Genomic DNA, 17,874 nt, shown 5'->3' with positions numbered 1-17,874 from the left:
TTGCTGTTTGCATTTAGTACAAGCTAAACTGAAAGCTCAAACTGATTTTTATTTGGGTTTCCAGTATAAGAAACAGTATCCCTACTTGTAGTTTGTGCTTAGCAAATACTTACTAAACAAGATTCCCCTACTAAGAACAGAGCTGGAAATGTATGGTCTCAGAGTGACATATATGTTTTATTACTTCACTTGACAACAATTGAAAACTATACAATCTCTGATATCTTAATCTACATACCATTTCTTGAAAACATAAATGAGAGAATTTTTGTCATAAATGCAATGAAATAGTATTAAGACATGTTCATTTCCCTGATGGTGTTACACACTCCTAAAAACCCATAGTGAATTGTAAAAATTCATTGCAATGTGATAAATGACCCAGGGCATTGTATCATTTAGGGACATACTCTGATGGTGGTCACATATCCTCCATGTTAACAGAACTAGCAGCCTGTTGAGAACTGTCATTTCCTTCATTTTTTTCTTTTTTACTTCTTATTCTCAGTGAAAGGGAAAAAAATTGGGCATTCAACAAGAGTTATTGAATGAATATATTTAAAACATTATGGAATGGTTGTAACCTCAGCTAGAGGATCATATATCTTAAGCAGCAAATATAGTAAAAAATATTCATATCACTGGCTACTCAGGATAAAATGTACTAGATTGTCTCCTTAAAGAAGATTCATTAAAAAATATTACCATTAAACAGAAGTGTTGAAAGGTTTTTCAACAAATGTATTATTTTTAAGATGGGGATATCAGAAATGTTGTACATATCTCAGTATACAGAATTTTCATTTCTCTCTTGACATTAAGGTCTCCATTAGAAAAGTGAATTAATGTATGATTATAATGATAATACTTTTGCTTTTCTTTTAAATAACCTCAAATGTATAAAATGCATATAAATATTTTATAAAGATTTTTATTTTTATGTACAGTTTTGTCATTACAAAATGTCTTAAAATTGTATATGCAGGAATAATCATTTTTAAAATGATTTATTTCAGATAAAATTATTAGTTATATTACTGTAAAAACGAATAATCTTATCTGTTGGTTTGGTGAATAAGGAGTTCCCAGGATTTCATTGTGCTTAATTGATGTGTGAAAACTGTCATGACACAATTCTGATATACCCTTAGGATTCAACAACACCTTCTTATTACAAAATCCCTATTCATAAATTAGGGTTACAAGATTTATTAGATGAACTGTTTACTAGTCACCATTAAGTATCTGGTTAGTTTACTAACAATTATTCCATTTGGTAATTTTAACAAGCAAAGAAAGTACTAATTCTGGGTATATCTTCCACAAATATCATGTGAGAAATAGCTATATCTAGCCAATCATTTGAGCGACATTCATATAAAATTACATTATTAAAATACAAAGCATACAATTAATTGGATCTTTTTAAATATCACATTGGTTGCCTCTTTATTAAGTTTGCATGTTTCATCTGTTTATTGTGTTGCTATTAAATTGCTAACATTTGCCATGATGACTGTGTCCTATCATCATAGCTATATCCCAGTATAATTTTTTGGCTCTATACATTTCTAGTCCACACTTAGTATCATATTTATGTATAAATACCTAAATTTTAAATTTAAAATTGACAGTGTGTTTGTTAATCATCTACTTCTTACATTTGGAGGGAATCTTATATGCTATATTGTGCATTCACTTTCATATAAAGAAAATGTAATAAAAATAATGTTTAAAATAGTTACAGTCAAGATCTACTGTTATTTTATTCTAATGGAGGAAACAGTCTGGATGTTGCATAATCTAGGTTGACTATCACACTGGAATTTGCTGTGAAAAATAGTACTTGATGGTATTTCTCTCTAGATCTGTCTTTTTCCCACTACGACTGAAATACTCTTGGCAATAGAATCTGCTATCTGCTTCTTCTGTCACTGTTATCTTTACCACAGTGCTCTGCCCTGATGGGAAATAAATTAATAAATAAATAAGTGAATCTATGAAACACCATTCACTACAGATGATAATTTTGTGAAAGACACATTTCTATTTTCTTTTTTTATAGGTCATTTGGTTCCATGTAAAACTAAGCTATCCTAATTATTGTTCCATTTGCAGTTTATTTTTTTATTTTTTAATATATTTTTTATTATACTTTAATTTCTGGGATACATGTGCAGAACTTGTAGGATTATTACATAGGTATACACTTGCCATGGTGGTTTGCTGCCTCTATCCCTTGTCACCTACGTTAGGTATTTCTCCCAAAGTTATCTCTCCTCAATCTCCCCACCCCCTGCTATCCCTCTCCTAACCCTTCATACCCCAACAGACCCCAGTGTGTGATGTTCCCCTCCCTGTGTCTATGTGTTCTCATTGTTCAACACCCACCTATGAGTGAGAATATGTGGTGTTTGGTTTTCTATTCTTGCGTCAGTATGCTGGGAATGATGGTTTCCAGATTCATCCATGTCCCCACAAAGGACATGCTGTATAGTATTCCATGGTGTGTATGTGCCACATTTTCTTTATCCAGTCTATCCTTGATGGGCATTTGGGTTGTTTCCAGGTCTTTGCTATTGTAAACAGTGCCACAGTGAACATACGTGTGCATGTGTCTTCATGATAGAATGATGTATAATCCTTTGGGTATATACCCAGTAATGGGATTGCTGGGTCAAATGGTATTTCTATTTCTATATCCTTGAGGAATTGCCACACTGTCTTCCACAATGGTTGAACTAATTTACACTCTCACCAACAGTGTAAAAGCATTCCTATTTCTCCACATCCTCTCCAGCATCTGTTGTCTCCAGATTTTTTAATGATCGCCATTCTAACTGGCGTGAGATGGTATCTCAATGTGGTTTTGATTTGCATTTCTCTAATGACCAGTGATGATGAGGTATTTTTCATATGTTTGTTGGCTGCATAAATGTCTTCTTTTGTAAAGTGTCTGTTCATATCCTTCACCCACTTAAATACGTGGAATGCTTCATGAATTTGTGTGTCATTCTTGCACAGGGGCCATGCTAATCTTCTCTGTATCGTTCCAATTTTAGTGTATGTGCTGCTGAAGTGAACACAAAGACAAGACACATTTCTTTCTTCATCAAAAATGCATTAAGCTTCTCTATGTTCCAGGAAGTGGGGCTATGGAGATGATAGTGAAAATTCTGCTGCAGGAGCTTGTGATCTAGTGGAGGAGGCTGACATAAAGATCTTAAGCTCTGAAAGAAGCATACGATGTGATTAGTGTCCAACTAGTACATGCTTTAGCCTGGAGTTTGTGTGAAGGTATCTGCCAGATTAAACAAACAGAGTGAGAAGAGTGGTGAATAAGTGCACAACCCCTGTAATAAGCTCAGTGTGGGTTTATAGGAGGGGCTGGTGAGAGGTATGAGAGTGGACTATAGAGGTAGCCTGGTAAGAGATACACAAGAGAATCTTTATTCCAGATGAGAGCAAATTTTTGAAATTATTAAGTGGAAATAACTTCATAATGTACACCTTTAAGAAGTCCAGTACTCTACATTCTGAATTCAGTTATGCATCCAGTATTGCCCTTTTTGAGGGATATAGCAGCTAATTTATGCATAGTGTTTATACAGAGATAGTAGAATTATTCTGTTTATGATTGCTTCCTTTCCATCAGATTCTAATAGATTTATTGCAATTATGGACCTGAATCTTTCCCTCTGTATTTATGCCCCGTTTAGTAAAATTTGCAAACCATCCTAAGAATTGGAGTCTATTTCTCCACTCTTCAAATCAGAGCTGGCCCTGAGAGTTGTGTTGACCAATGGAAAGCAGCAGAAATAATTGTGTACCAGTTTACGTCTGGGCTCAGGAGGCCTTGTGCACCCCTACCTTCACTCTCAGACACCACATCCCTCTTATTAGCACCACCATCACTAGGAGAACAGGTGCCAGCTAGCATGCTGGATGATGGAACCACGTGGAGCAGAGCCAAATCATTCCAGCTAAAGGCATCTGAGACCAAGTGATCCCTCATTTTCCTGCCAACTAACCACATATTCCTGAATAAGCCTAACTGATTTCAGTCATGTGTAGCCCTGATAACATCTGTTTTGAAGATGCATAGACTTGTGAGCACACGTAAATGCTTATTGTTGCATGCTCAATGGAAGTTTTGTGCAATGTAGAATGCACATTTTGATAAGGGGTAACATACATAGACAGTACTCAGTGTTTTAACACATTATTTTATTTGATGGTCACATGTACTCTGCAAGGCAAATATTATAAATCTGAGTTTGTAGATAATAAACATGAGGATTGAACAGTTGATTTTATTTCTCCATTGCCATGTAACTTAAATGCTGAGTTGCAAAGCTGAGATTTAAGTTCTAATTATTGCTAAAGCCCAGGATCTTCTCCATCAAGTATGCCTTTTCAAATTCCTCTTTTTGAGAAAAGATAATAAAGCCAAGTTCTTTAGGTTTACAATGTAAGTGAAGAAATGACTTGAATCTCAATTAACAAAGCATGTTTATTCAATGATTTAATCATAACTGAATTTTTATTTCCAGAAGACTGCAGTTTTCACCAGATAATTCTCCCCCTAGGCAGGCAATTAAGTAATCATGCTTTTAAAAAACATTGTTCCTAGAAGAGAAGCTATGAAAAATAATATATTGTGAAATCATTAAGACAGGTTAGTAATTTCATCAGAAATACTGCTGTTGGTATTTTCACCTAGACCTACCCAATTACCAAAGATAGTGATCTCTGAGATTGTAAACAGCTTTATTTCTCTTCTCCGAATATAAGGGGAAAAAAGATTTTTTTCTTATATTATTATTTTTCTTTAATAGAGACAGGGTATCACTGTGTCACCCAAGCTGGAGTACAGTGCCTTGATCGTAGCTCACTGTAGCCTCGAAAACTTAGGCTCAGGCAATCCTCCTACCTCAGCCTCTAGCATACCTAGGAGTACAAACACACATCACCATCCCTGGCTATCTTTTTAAAATTTTTTTGTATATACGGAGTCTTGCTCTGTTGCCCAAACTCCTGGCCTCAAGCTATGCTCCTGCTTCAGGCTTTCAATGTGCTATTATTACAGGCATGAGGCACAGCACTGGGCCATTTCTTTTTTAAAAATCAAAATTATAATTTCTTTATTTTTTTGGCCCAGAGTATAAAAACGTGGTACATATTTTCACATTCACAGGAAAAAGAAATGCTAGCTGTGTAAGACATATAATGTGATCTGTTTAAACAATAATCTTATATTCAACCCTGCCAGTTGGAAAACAGGATGCAGGAAGAAAATAAGATTTAACTTGTTAAAGGAATACATTCACACTTGGCTTAGTTTTTTGCATTAATTAAAGCTTGCCAAATATTTAATGCTGTAAACAACTACATCTTTATTTCTAGTTAAAATGTAATGCTATAGTTCAAATTAGCTGTTAAAAAACTATTCAGTGTTTTAGAAGAAATTTCCTATCATTTTGTGGTTTATCTTTTATTTCCCAAGAATCATTTAAAATTTTTTATTTTTTTTCCACCAGGATAGTTTTAAAGCATATTCTGGGGAAATATGTTCCAATACATAATGTTTATTATTTCAATACAGAATGTTAAGTTTACGGATAACAGTGTTGCATTTTCTATTGATTAGGGATTTGTTGGGGTAGAAGTGTTGTTTGTCCAATTCCATAAATATGACATAATCAAAAGTCATTTCAAGGTGCCAAAAGCGAGTATGTGCATGTGTTTGTGTCTCTGCATATATTTTTAACATATTCTTCATTATTTTCTTCTGTGATATAATTTCTTTCTCAATAATAGCTAGACAAAATTCACTTCACATATAGTGACTTTTGTATTACTTCAATAGCCATATTTTCCCCCAAATTTCAGAATTGTTTTTTATAGGACCTAGTCATTTTTTTTCACTCTGGAAATGTTTCATATTCATTAGTCTTCTGTTTTGAATGTTATTATTTCATTTGTGTCTTTGAGCTTCCTAAATATCATTTTGAAATCTTGTTATCTTGGTCCATAACATTGATTTTCCTTGCAGTGAATCTATGTCTGATTTTTTTTTTTAATTTTTAAATTAAATAATTAATTAATTTTGAGATGGAGTTTCACTCTTGCTGTCAGTGCTGGGGTGTACTGGCACGACCTCGGCTCACTACAACCTACACCTCCCGGGTTCAAGCTATTCTCCTGCCTCGGCCTCCTGAGTAGCTGGGATTACAGTGCCTGCCAGCATGCCTGGCTAATTTATTTACTGTGGTTTTCAAAATAAGAAATTTTATATATATTAGAAAATGATTTAAAGTCTTACTTTGTGAGGAAGTTTTAGTTTGATCCCTTAGTTTTCTGTTTGATCCTTTAATTCTTGTGTCTGTCTTCCACTATGCTTACCTATACCTGTTGAGTGAGGGTGTGTTACATTAGCTTGGTCCTGGGTTTCCACAGTCAAAACACATGTCTTACATTAGAATTTTGGGACTGTTTTATGGGAGATAGTGTGACTATCAGACATTCATTCAACAAGATAGTAACTTATCTCATATACAGATTACATCCTAAAACTGTATTAAATTTTGTGAGTTGTTCCCAGGTGTGAATTTGGGGAATATTGGGGATTATTTTATGAGAAGCAAAGTCCCAACATAGTCTTCACTATAACCCATGAACTTGGGTCCAGTGGTATGTTGCCTAAGCATTTGTTTTTAATAATTATCCAAATCTGAATCCCAGGCTGCTGCTGATTGTGGTTAAGTTCAGTAAAGAACAATCTTCTACTTTAAATTTTCTTGCTTCTGGTACAAGAAAATGTTTATTTTGTTTTTGAATCAAGTATCTTTTTTGTTGTGTGTTCTGTTTTGTTTTGTTTTGTTAATGCCATGTGTTACATCACGAGGAGTATATTGATCTCTAAGAGTATTGAGTCCACTATAACTTCTGAATATTATTTGATACATGATATACTCTAGCAAAACAGTTGTCTCATTCCGCTTTATATCCTCAGATTCTTTTCTAAATATTTTGAAACAGTCCTGTCTATCAAATTATAAAATTTTCTTCCTTTATCAAATCAAAGATAGTTTTCCTGAAAGAGTAACTCTAAAATTATATGGATCAGAAGTTAGTGACCATTCAGTCTATAGTGTCTCAAGTTTGTTTCTTTAGGTATTCTTAGAGAAAATTACTTGGTTATTCTATTTAAATACTTAATATTTTAGTCATATTATTATATTAGGTTTTATTTTAAAAGATCTTGATTTTTAATTATCTAGCATAATAATATCAATTCTTTGGGCATGCTTTTCCAAAACAGTGACTCCTCTCCAAATGTTATTTTCACATTAGAAGCATTGTCTTTGATAAGTGCATTAAATCCAACAAGAATTTCTCAACTTTTTTTGTGAAAGATAATATAATGGAAGATGTAAGTGATACAGAGTTGAGTAAAATATAATTCTGGTGCTTAATCACTTTATTTCATATAAAGGTTCAGAAATAAGTAGTCCTTAATACTATATACCAGTTTTATTAGTGTATCAGGATATTCTCAAGAAAGATATTCTTACCCAAAGCCTATCTTAATATGATTAGGAGAAGAATATAGAATACAATGTTGGAAAGAGAATGAACTCTGCAGTTATACATGTCTGGCCTGAAACCTTGGCTCTGTAATTTACTAGAATGTGATTTGACCATTCAAGCATAGCACTCTTAATCATTGAAATGAAAATAATAATAGTACCTGTCCCATAAAATTGATGAGAGTACTGAGATAATGTAAGTAATGCACTTAGAAATTGTTTTGGAAAAACAAAAGAAGTGGTCAGTAAGTATTAGCTGATCTAAATCATAATTACCAGCATAATTTTCAACAATTTCCTCATTCTCTTTGTATTTCCTCACTTGAAAAGACTAGCCTAAAATACCTAATTTTTTCCTTCACTGTACCTTTCCAAATTGAACTTGACCTTCAAGTTCCATACCCAAATTCTTTTCCTTTTGAAACTTTTTACAGAATATCTCCAGTAATTAAGCTCCCCTCAATTCCATACTCATATTTTTTTGCAGTTTGATATTCTGCTTTTTAAAATTTAGTATACTAAAATTGTTTTAAAAATTAGAGTCCTTAAAGAAGCTATATGTTGAATAATATTCAATATTATGTTCATCTCAATGCCAGATATGCTTTTTTCCATACAGAATATACTTTCTAAATTTTAGTTAAGTTTTAATAACTTCTCTCATCAAGACAGACCAGACCACCAAGTAGTCCAACACACTCCAAAAAGATATCCAGAAGGAAGGCATTGAGAGTGGACAGAGGGGAGATACAGACACTGAGCTGAAATGGGAGGAAGCTAGGAACCCTGCACAGGGATGCTGAACACTAGGACTCATTCCTGGCCCTAAGCAGCTCCTAGAGAGGAAGTGAGTGAAATAAGCATGGAGTGGCCCACTCTTGCCATGGACCTCTGGCATCCTCACTGTGGGAGAACCCACAACACCCATGGACAACTGAGCTGGCAGGGAGAACTCCTCAGAGTTGGCAGGGACAGAACTTCACCTTATGTGTAGTATAGAAGGTTGGAATAGAAATGGCTGCACTGGAGCACAGCCATAGGCACCCATCCCTCAAGGCTGCCCATTCTGTTTAGGTGATTCTAGCCTTTGTTGGCTGCTGAACTTGGACAGAACAGAGCTCTCTTGCCCATGGGATAGGGCCAGTCTGGTCTGAGTGTCTCCCTGACTGCCACCATTACCTGGGTCCCAACCTTGCCACATTCACATGCAGTGTGTCCTCAAATTGCCAGCAGCCACTACCATAGATCTTTCACCAGCAGATCCCAAGTAACTATCAAAACGCTTTTGCAGATACAGCTCTGCCAACATGCTCCTCCATGAGCAAACACCTGCTCACAGCCTTCCCCTTCCAATGTACACTCACCTGCAGTCTTCCTCTGACAGTGCGCACTAGCCCATAACTTCCCCCACCACCCCAGGAGCATATACACAGCAATGGAACATTTACTACCCCATAGGTGCACACATGAGCAGGGGCCTACTGCCACCCCACCAGAGCACTTCTGCTGCAAGCCTCTGTCAGAGTGTTTTTGTTAGCAGACTGGGAACACCTTGGCCACTAAGTGCAATGAGTACTTAACTTCAAGTAGCCAGAGAATAAGACCACAAGCCTGGTCCCAGGCTCCCAGTATTAGAGCATATAGCCCAGGAGTGCTGAGCTGAGCTGTGCCCCCCAGAAAGACCAAGAAACTAAGACAATTGACTAAACCCCACTTATACCAGTATCAAACACTCAGCGACATCAAAGAATATAAAAGCAAAAAGCCCCATCTCAAGTGCAGCAACTTCAAAAATTAAAGGAAAATCACCCACACAGATAAAAAAAAAAAAAAAAGCCCAGCAGAATTCTGGAAACCTCTAAAAGTAAAAGTGGTTTCTTACCTCCAAGCGGCCATACTAGCTCCCCAGCAATGGTTCTTCATGTGACAAAAATGGCTGAAATTGCAGACATAAAATTTAAAATATGGATGACAAGAAAGTACATCAACATATAGGAAAAATTCAAGGAAGACAGTAAAACAGATGAAGAGTTGAAAGACAACATAGTCATTTCAAAAAATAACCAAATTGAACCTCTTGAAATGAAAAAATACTACAGGAATTTTAGAATACAGCTGGAAAAATTAACAATAAAATAGACCAAGCCGAGAATAGAATCTCAGAGCTCAAAGATGACTCCTTTGAATTAACATATGCAGACAAATTTTTTTTAAGAAAACGAACCAAAAGAGGAACAAAACTTCTGAGAAACAGGATTATGTAAAGAGATTAAACTTATGATTCATCGGCATTCCTGAAAGAGAGAGAACAAACTTGGAAAACATATTTATGAATATTTTCCATGAAAGTTTTCCCAACCTAGCCTAAGAAGTTGACATACATATTTAGAAACTTCAGAGAAGCCTTTAGTAATACTCCAAAGGTGACCATCTTCAAGACACACAATCATGAGATTCACAAATTCAATGCAAAAATAAAAATCGTAAAAGCAGCTAGAGAAGGGGGAGGTCATGTACAAATGGAACCTCATCAGACTAACAGTAGAACTTTCAGCACAAACCTTACAAGACAGAAGAGATTAGGGGACTATTTTCAGCACCCTTAAAAAAAAGAAATTGCAGCCAAGAATTTCATATGCTGCAAAAGTAAGCCTCCTAAGCATAAAAATACCAAAATCTCGTTCAGACAAATGCTAAAGGAATTCATTACCTCCAGATCTGTCTTAGGAGTGGTCCTTAGGGAGTCCTAAACATGGAAATGAAAGAATGATATCTGCCATCACAAAAACAAACTTAAGTATATAGCCCACTGACACTATGAAATAATTGTACAACCAAGTATGCATAACAATCAGGCAACAGCACAATGACAAGATCAAGTTCTCACATATTGGTATTAACCTTGAATGTAAATAGGCTAAACACACCTCTTAAAAGACACACAGTAGCAAGTTGGGTAAAGAAGCAAGGTCCAGGCTGGGCCCAGTGGCTCACGCCTATAATCCCAGCACTTTTGGAGGCCAAGGCAGATGAATTATAAGGTCAAGAAATTGAGACCATCCCGGCCAACATGGTGAAACCCCGTCTCTACTGAAAGTACAAAAATTAGCTGGGCATAGTGGTGCACACCTGTAGTCCCAGTTACTCGGGAGGCTGAGGCAGGAGAATTATAAGAACCAGGGAGGCAGAGGTTGCAGTGAGACGAGATCGTGCCACTGCACTCCAGCCTGGGTGACAGAGTGAGGCTCTGTCTCAAAAAACAAAAAATTAGCCAGGCTTGGTGCTGGGCACCTGTAATCCCAGCTACTCAGGAGGCTGAGGCAGGAATTTTGGCTGTTTCTTACATAAAGGAATGATAAAAGTTTATGGTAATAGATATGCTAATTACTCTAATGTAATTATTGCCCATTGTAAACATGCATTGCAACATCACACTGTACCTGATAAATATACACAATTATTATGTGTGAATTTAAAATAAAATATAATTTTAAAAGCTTATGGAAAGCATATTGAATCCCCATATAAAATACATATTTTCTGAGGAATAATAGTGGACAATATATGGAAGACATAAATACTTAATAGGTAATGGAACATCATTACATTTAAATCACCGTATTTTTATAATGCATTTTTTTCTAAGGCTACTAAGCAGGTTTATTGAGATATAATCAATGTTTTTTACATTATCACTTCAAAATACAAAATTTAACATTTTTTATATATTCATGGGGTTGTGTGGCAATAAGGACAAGTGAATTTGCCATGGATATACTAGTGTACCAAAAGAAAGGAATTTATTGACAGGTAGAGAATGTATCATGTTTTCAGCACAGCACAGAAAGATAATTAACCGCTCACAGTAACAGAGAATGAAAATCAAGAAATGAAATGTGAAGGCCTCTTTAGTCAGCTTTCATCATCCTGTGTGAGTAAATGGGAAAAGTCCAAGCACAGGATTCAAGTCAGAGACTGGACATCAAGGGTAGTTAAATGCTAAAATAAAACAGGTGTCTATTTTGACAAGGTCAGGGAGTGGGTTGAAAAAATCCTTAGCTCATAGGGTGGAGGCATCTGTGTGGGTGCCTGTGAAGATTTTCATTTCCATGAATCTTTGGAATCTTCTGATTCTGAAGATGTGGCACAGCCCTCCCTAGTAAGTAGTAGCAACAATCTCTCCTTTGATGGAAGAAAATGTGGAGGCCTCTGTCCCACAAAGCAGTATCTGCTCTCTTCAGGACTTACATCTCTTCTTACATGGTTTACTAGGCCTATAGCTAGGGCTAAGGCATAGCATAACCCAACATGAGACATGCTAGGAATGATGTCATGGAGGAAAATTGTATACATAATATTCTGAAGGAGTTGCAAGATATAACCAGTATGTATGACACTTTACATCCCACCACTACTCAACAGTATGGATCATCATGTGTGTACACGCAAATCTTCATTATCAGTCAGTCTAGGATGAGTTGTGCTATGCTGATAACAAATGATTCTATAATTTTAGAAAAAAACCAATGTAATTAGGATAAGCCAATCTAATCATGGTAAGTCAACTTAATTATGGTAAGTCAATTAGATTTACTTATCATAATTACATTGGTTTCTTTCTCACTCATGCTGTATCCACCTAGGAGGAGCTACTACTCTGCTCCCTAAATTCTACTGTGGGACTCAGACTGATGGAGCAGGCCAAATCTGTGACAATAGTTGTTTTTATAGAAAAAATAGAGTCAGGGTGCACTGACTCTTTTTTTTTTTTTTTTTGAACAGTCTTAAAAGATATAGAGTCTCTTTCTAAAACAGAGGTCAGATTTATCTGTTTATTATAATAACCATAATGTCTTCCTCCCAGGCAAAGGTTGGGCACATTTGCTTGCAGTCCATTATAAAGGATTGGAGTTTCTAAGCTTGGGGTTCCTTAGCTGTGATGCAAACCCACTGTGTATATAGCATCTAATTGGGCCATTCCACACTTGCCTTCTGGGATTTGGAAGCACAGGGATCCTATGTGACCATAAAGCTCATGCTATCTGCTGTGCCATGAGTAATAAAGTCCTTTGTCTCTGACCCAGGAGTCTTTTTTTTTTGACAAGGAATCAGGTGTTCAGAGGAATGTATTGAGTAGAGGTGAGGAACTAGGATGTTGAAAAGTTAAAAAAGGAGAGAAGGAGAGGAAGAAAGAGGAAGAAAAAGAGGGAGAGAGAACAGGAATATTGCTTCATTCTAAAAATGGGTATTAATAATAGCCAATCAATATTTTGTGTATTTAAAATGGAGAACTCTATAAATATTTATTGAGTTTACTTGTTCCGGCTCTGAGTTGAAGTCCTAGATATCCTTATTAATTTTCTGTCTCGTTGAGTCTAAATCTCGTTATGGGTCTTATGTATCTGGGTATTAAGATCTCTTATTGTTGCATTGATCCTTTTACCACTGTATCTTTGTTGCTTTGAAATCTATTTTATCAAATGTGAGAATTGCAACTCCTGCTTTTTGTTTATTTATTTATTTTTGCTCTCCATTTGGTTGGTAAATTTTTCTCCAACCCTTTGTCTTGAGTCTTTGTGGTATCTTTGGATATACGGCTATGTTTTGGCTGTATCTTTTGATTGGGGGATTTAGTCGATTTAAATTTAGGGTTACTGCCATTTGATGTTAACTGGCTATTTTATCCATTCGTTGATGTAAATTCTTCTTTATGTTGATGCTCTGACTCTTAAAGCCTCTTTGTGAAATGGCACATGTTATTTCTCCTCACATTTTATTGGCAAAGCAAGGCTTTACGACTAAGTTTGCCATCAGTAGGGAAAGTTAGTATTTTAGAATAAGCAGGGACCATTTTAAACACTAATACAATCAGCCACATCTATTTTTAATGGCTGAAAAGTATCCCACAGTATAAACGTCCTCTAATTTATTTAATCATTTTTCTACTGATGAGTATTTCAGTTGTCTATGGTGTTTCACCATTACAAAAAAAAATCATGGCTGAATGTGTATCAACACCTACATTATACTTATCAACATATTATTTTTAATATTAGATTTAATAAATTCAAACTATAGTTGTTTTTCAGATCTGTAGGTCTTCTGGTCATGCTATTTAGCCTTTTTATTACATTTTTATTTTCACATTTTTGTAAATAGCTTCATTATTCCAAAAATACTCAAAAAAAGCTCTTCTAAAATATTCTTGATTTCAGTAGTGAGCTGCTTTTACCTTTGAATGGTGAATCACCTTTATCTTGGGTCATTAGGAAATAAACATTTCTATATATATCAAGGGCTATCCTGCCATGGAAAAAGGAGGCCTGCCATGCCCTGACACTCTTTTGCTTCACACCATTTTATGTCTTTTCTCCTTCCAGACCCAGTTTGCATGAGAAATAAATTCTTTATAAGCTTTGTTACTACATTTTGTTTAATAGATGAGTTCTGATCAACTCTGGCTATCTCCTTCTCCTCCATATCCATCCTAAACACTAACTCAGAGCTGATGCTTCCTGTTTGATTGGAATAATGTCATTTTTTCCATTTCACAGAACAAAATAAAAAACATGTGTAACATTTGTATTATCACAGAGATTAGTTATGCATATTTTTAAGCTAAAATACTTGTGACTCTGTTTAAATTTGATTAACAATAATTGTCTACATAATCTGATGTAATCACAGTTAGCATATAGAGTGACATCAAGTTTACATATTCAAAATGAAATAAAATGTTTTATGGTCTTTTATAAAGGATATAGTTTTAAGAAGTTTTCAATCATTCTTATGAGTAATGATGCAATAAGAACTGATGATTTGTATGCTAGGAAGAGACCTTCAATTAAAGACAATAGTTGGTGCATTGTTTCTGAGGATGAGGGAGAATTATATGGGTATTCCTTCTGGGCCCTGGTAGAGAAATTGGCCTTATATAAGAGTTGAAAATTTTTCTCTCCTGTCACAGGAGAAATAGACAAATGTATAGGTTTAGATCCTGGCAGGTTTGGGGATTTGATGTAGATCAATTAAAAGTTTTCAGAACAAATGGACTAAGAATGGTAGAGCATATTGTTTAAGAAATACAGTTCTGACAGCAAGCAATGGAAGTTCACACTTGTGCTTTAATATCTAGTAATTGTTTGATCCTCAGCAAGGTACAACTCATGGTGCATCAATTATTGTTAGCTTTAAAATAGGTATATCAATAGAATGTAGGTCAAAGATTTATAGCAAAAATTAAAAGAAATAATACAGGTAAATTAATTAATATAACCACTGACATAACTGAACTATATAGGTTAGCTACAATAGTAGTATTCCTCTCTAAAATAAGAGGTGAAGTCAACTGCTATAATTTCTATAATTGATCACGTGTTTGATCAATTTGAAAAAAGTTCAAAATAGCAAGTGGTTTTCTGAGAGGGTATAGGTAGGATGGGAGAAAATCTGTCTCAGTAGGAGAAATATTTTATTACTGACATTGTTCAGACTTGTGGGAAAATACTAGTAATAACAAAAGATTAACATTTAGCTGGCTTGATTTTTTGTTTAAAATTATCTTTAAACACTGCACCAACTTATGGCTTGCAGCTAGAAAAGACTGCCCCCACAATACCGATCCACTCCACTCACTAGAAATAGCCATCATGGGAAGTTAGGGAGAAAACAGACAATAGAGCAATATGTTTTTCAGGAAGTGTTAAAAATTACCTGATTTTTCATTATAAATTAATAATGAGTCAAACCACCCTCCAAGAGTGGTAACTTTCCTGTTTTGAGACATGGGAGAATAAATAATTATCTTCTCCTTGAGCAGAGTTTCAGCAGATAAATAAATGGTTAGAAAACTTTGGATCGAAAGGAAGATAGTACAGAATGATGAAACACTGAATCTAACTCAAGTTAAAAAGGAAATATATCAAGATGTGGTTGATGTGTAATGAAAGTGAAAGTGATATATAAAAACAATTAGGAATAGCCACATCCACTTCCTAATTGGCCCAAGTGTTGTAAGGAGGTGTCTAGAGTATGTAGTTGCATCGAGCAAAACCAAATAGCCACAAAGCCACAAAGCCCAGGGAGGGCAGCTACTCTCAGAATGGAAGTATGGATTGTCAGATTGTAGCAGTTAAGGAGTGAGAAATCACCAAGAAAGAGAAGGGATGGACCATTAATTATCCATAAACAGAATTAAGCAAGTAGAGGCCCAAAGATGGCAAATGTAGCAGCGTATAAGAGTGAGTCGGCCAGGTGCAGTGGCTCCCGCCTGTAATCCCAGCACTTTGGGAGGCCGAGGCGGGTGGATCACGAGGTCAAGAGATCGAGACCATCCTGGTCAACATGGTGAAACCCCGTCTCTACCAAAAATACAAAAAATTAGCTGGGCATGGTGGCGCATGCCTGTAATCCCAGCTACTCAGGAGGTTGAGGCAGGAGAATTGCCTGAGCCCAGGAGGCGGAGATTGTGGTGAGCTGAGATTGCACCACTGCACTCCAGCCTTGGTAACAAAAGAGAAACTCCATCTCAAAAAAAAAAAGTGAGTCAAAGTGGGGGGATCCAAGAATGCACAGCTACACAGTTTCTTTGCTTCCCATCAAAATGGGATGATCTCATAATTTCAATGTCACAAGGAAAAATAAAGTGTCAAAATCACAATACATTAAATCAGTAACACAAATTGTGAAAATATTTTACTATTTCTATGTAAAATAACTCATTTTTTAACATAGACATTGAAAATACATATAAACAATTTTATAGAGATATTTGCCCACTACCAACAAACTTTATTTTTTTCATACACGCTTTCAGAATAGAGGCAAATAATTCTGCTGTGAGCTGTTATTTTTTTATCTTCCTCTGCTTCATGTGCATTAAAAGAATATGCACACACATATAAGTATATGTAGTCTTTGCAGGGTTATGGTAAATCCCTTTTTTATCTGTTTTTTATTATTAAAATTTAAGATCTCGTGCAGGATTGTTACGTAAGTACACACATGCCATGGTGGTTTGCTGCATCCATTCCCCTGTCATCTACATTAGGTATTTCTCCTAATGTTATCCCTCCCCAATGCCCCCACCCCTTGTTATCCCACCTCTACCCCCTCTACCTGCCAACAGGCCCCAGTTTGTGATGTTCCCCTCCTTGTGTCCATGTGTTCTCATTGTTCAATATCCATTTATGAGTGAGAACATGCAGTGTTAGATTTTCTGTTCTTGTGTCAGTTGCTGAGAATGATGATTTCCAGCTTCATCCATAACCCTGCAAAGAACATGAACTCATCCTTTTTTATGGCTGCATAGTATTACATGGTATGTATGTGCCACATTTTCTTTACTCAGTCTATCCTTGATGGGCATATGAGTTGGTTCCAAGTCTATGCTCTCATTAACAGTGCTGCAGTGAACATACGGGTGCATGTGTCTTTATAACAGAACAATATACAATCCTTTAGCTATATACCCAGTAATGGGATTGCTGGGTCAAATGGAATTTCTATTTCTAGGTCCTTGAGGAATCGCCACACTGTCTTCCACAATGGTTGAACTAATTTACACTCCCACCAACAGTGTAAAAGTGTTCCTATGTCTCCACATTCTCTCCAGCATCTGTTGTCTCCAGTTTTTTAATGATCGCTATTCTAACTGGCGTGAGATGGTATCTCAATGTGGTTTTGATTTGCATTTCTCTGATGACCAGTGAGGATGAGCATTTTTTTATATGTTCGTTGGCTTCAGGGATGTCTTCTTTTCAGTGTCTGTTCATGTCCTTTACCCACTTTTGAATGGGTTTGTTTGTTTTTTTCTTGTAAATCTGTTTTAGTTCTTTGTAGATTCTGGATATTAGCTCTTGGTCAGATGGGTAGATTGCCAAATTTTTTTTCCCATTATGTTGGTTGTCTGTTCACTGTAATGATTGTTTCTGTTGCTGTACAGAAGCTCTGGAGTTTAATTAGGTCCCATTTTTCTATTTTAGCTTTTGTTGCTAATATTTTTGGTGTTTTAGTCATGAAGTCCTTGCCTATGCCTATGTCCTGAATGGTTTTGCCTAGGTTTTTTCCTAAGGTTTTATGGTGATAAGTTTAATGTTTAAGTCTTTAATCTGGAGTTAATTTTAGTGTAAGGTGTCAGGAAGGGGTCCAGTTTCTCTTTTCTGCACATGGCTAGCCAGTTTTCCTAACACCATTTATTAAACAGGGAATCCTTTCTCCATTGCTTTGTGAGGTTTGTCAAAGATCAGATGGTTGTAGATGTGTGGCATTGCCTCCAAGGCCT

General features: G+C 35.8%; 2 long non-coding RNA genes and 1 other non-coding gene across 3 annotated transcripts in view; 1 reads left to right on the top strand and 2 right to left on the bottom strand.

The window, feature by feature from the left end:
• The window catches only part of LOC144577995 (uncharacterized), a 278,989-nt gene extending 269,238 nt beyond the window's left edge, over positions 1-9,751 (bottom strand). Inside the window, exon 1 of the long non-coding RNA XR_013522910.1 lies at positions 9,475-9,751. This is a non-coding gene — a long non-coding RNA (uncharacterized LOC144577995). The remainder of the gene's footprint in view (positions 1-9,474) is intronic.
• The window catches only part of LOC128929163 (uncharacterized), a 208,798-nt gene that overhangs the window by 114,633 nt on the left and 76,291 nt on the right, over positions 1-17,874 (top strand). The gene's annotated exons all lie outside the window — the stretch shown is intronic.
• Positions 2,980-3,086, bottom strand: LOC118145894 (U6 spliceosomal RNA). Its single transcript, XR_004731381.1, has one exon. It is a non-coding gene; the product is annotated as a U6 spliceosomal RNA (small nuclear RNA).

Source organism: Callithrix jacchus, chromosome 10 (genome assembly GCF_049354715.1).
Source record: "Callithrix jacchus isolate 240 chromosome 10, calJac240_pri, whole genome shotgun sequence".
Classification (NCBI taxonomy): domain Eukaryota; kingdom Metazoa; phylum Chordata; class Mammalia; order Primates; family Cebidae; genus Callithrix; species Callithrix jacchus.
Note: the sequence above shows the minus strand (reverse complement) of the source record. Positions and strands in the feature narration are given on the sequence as shown.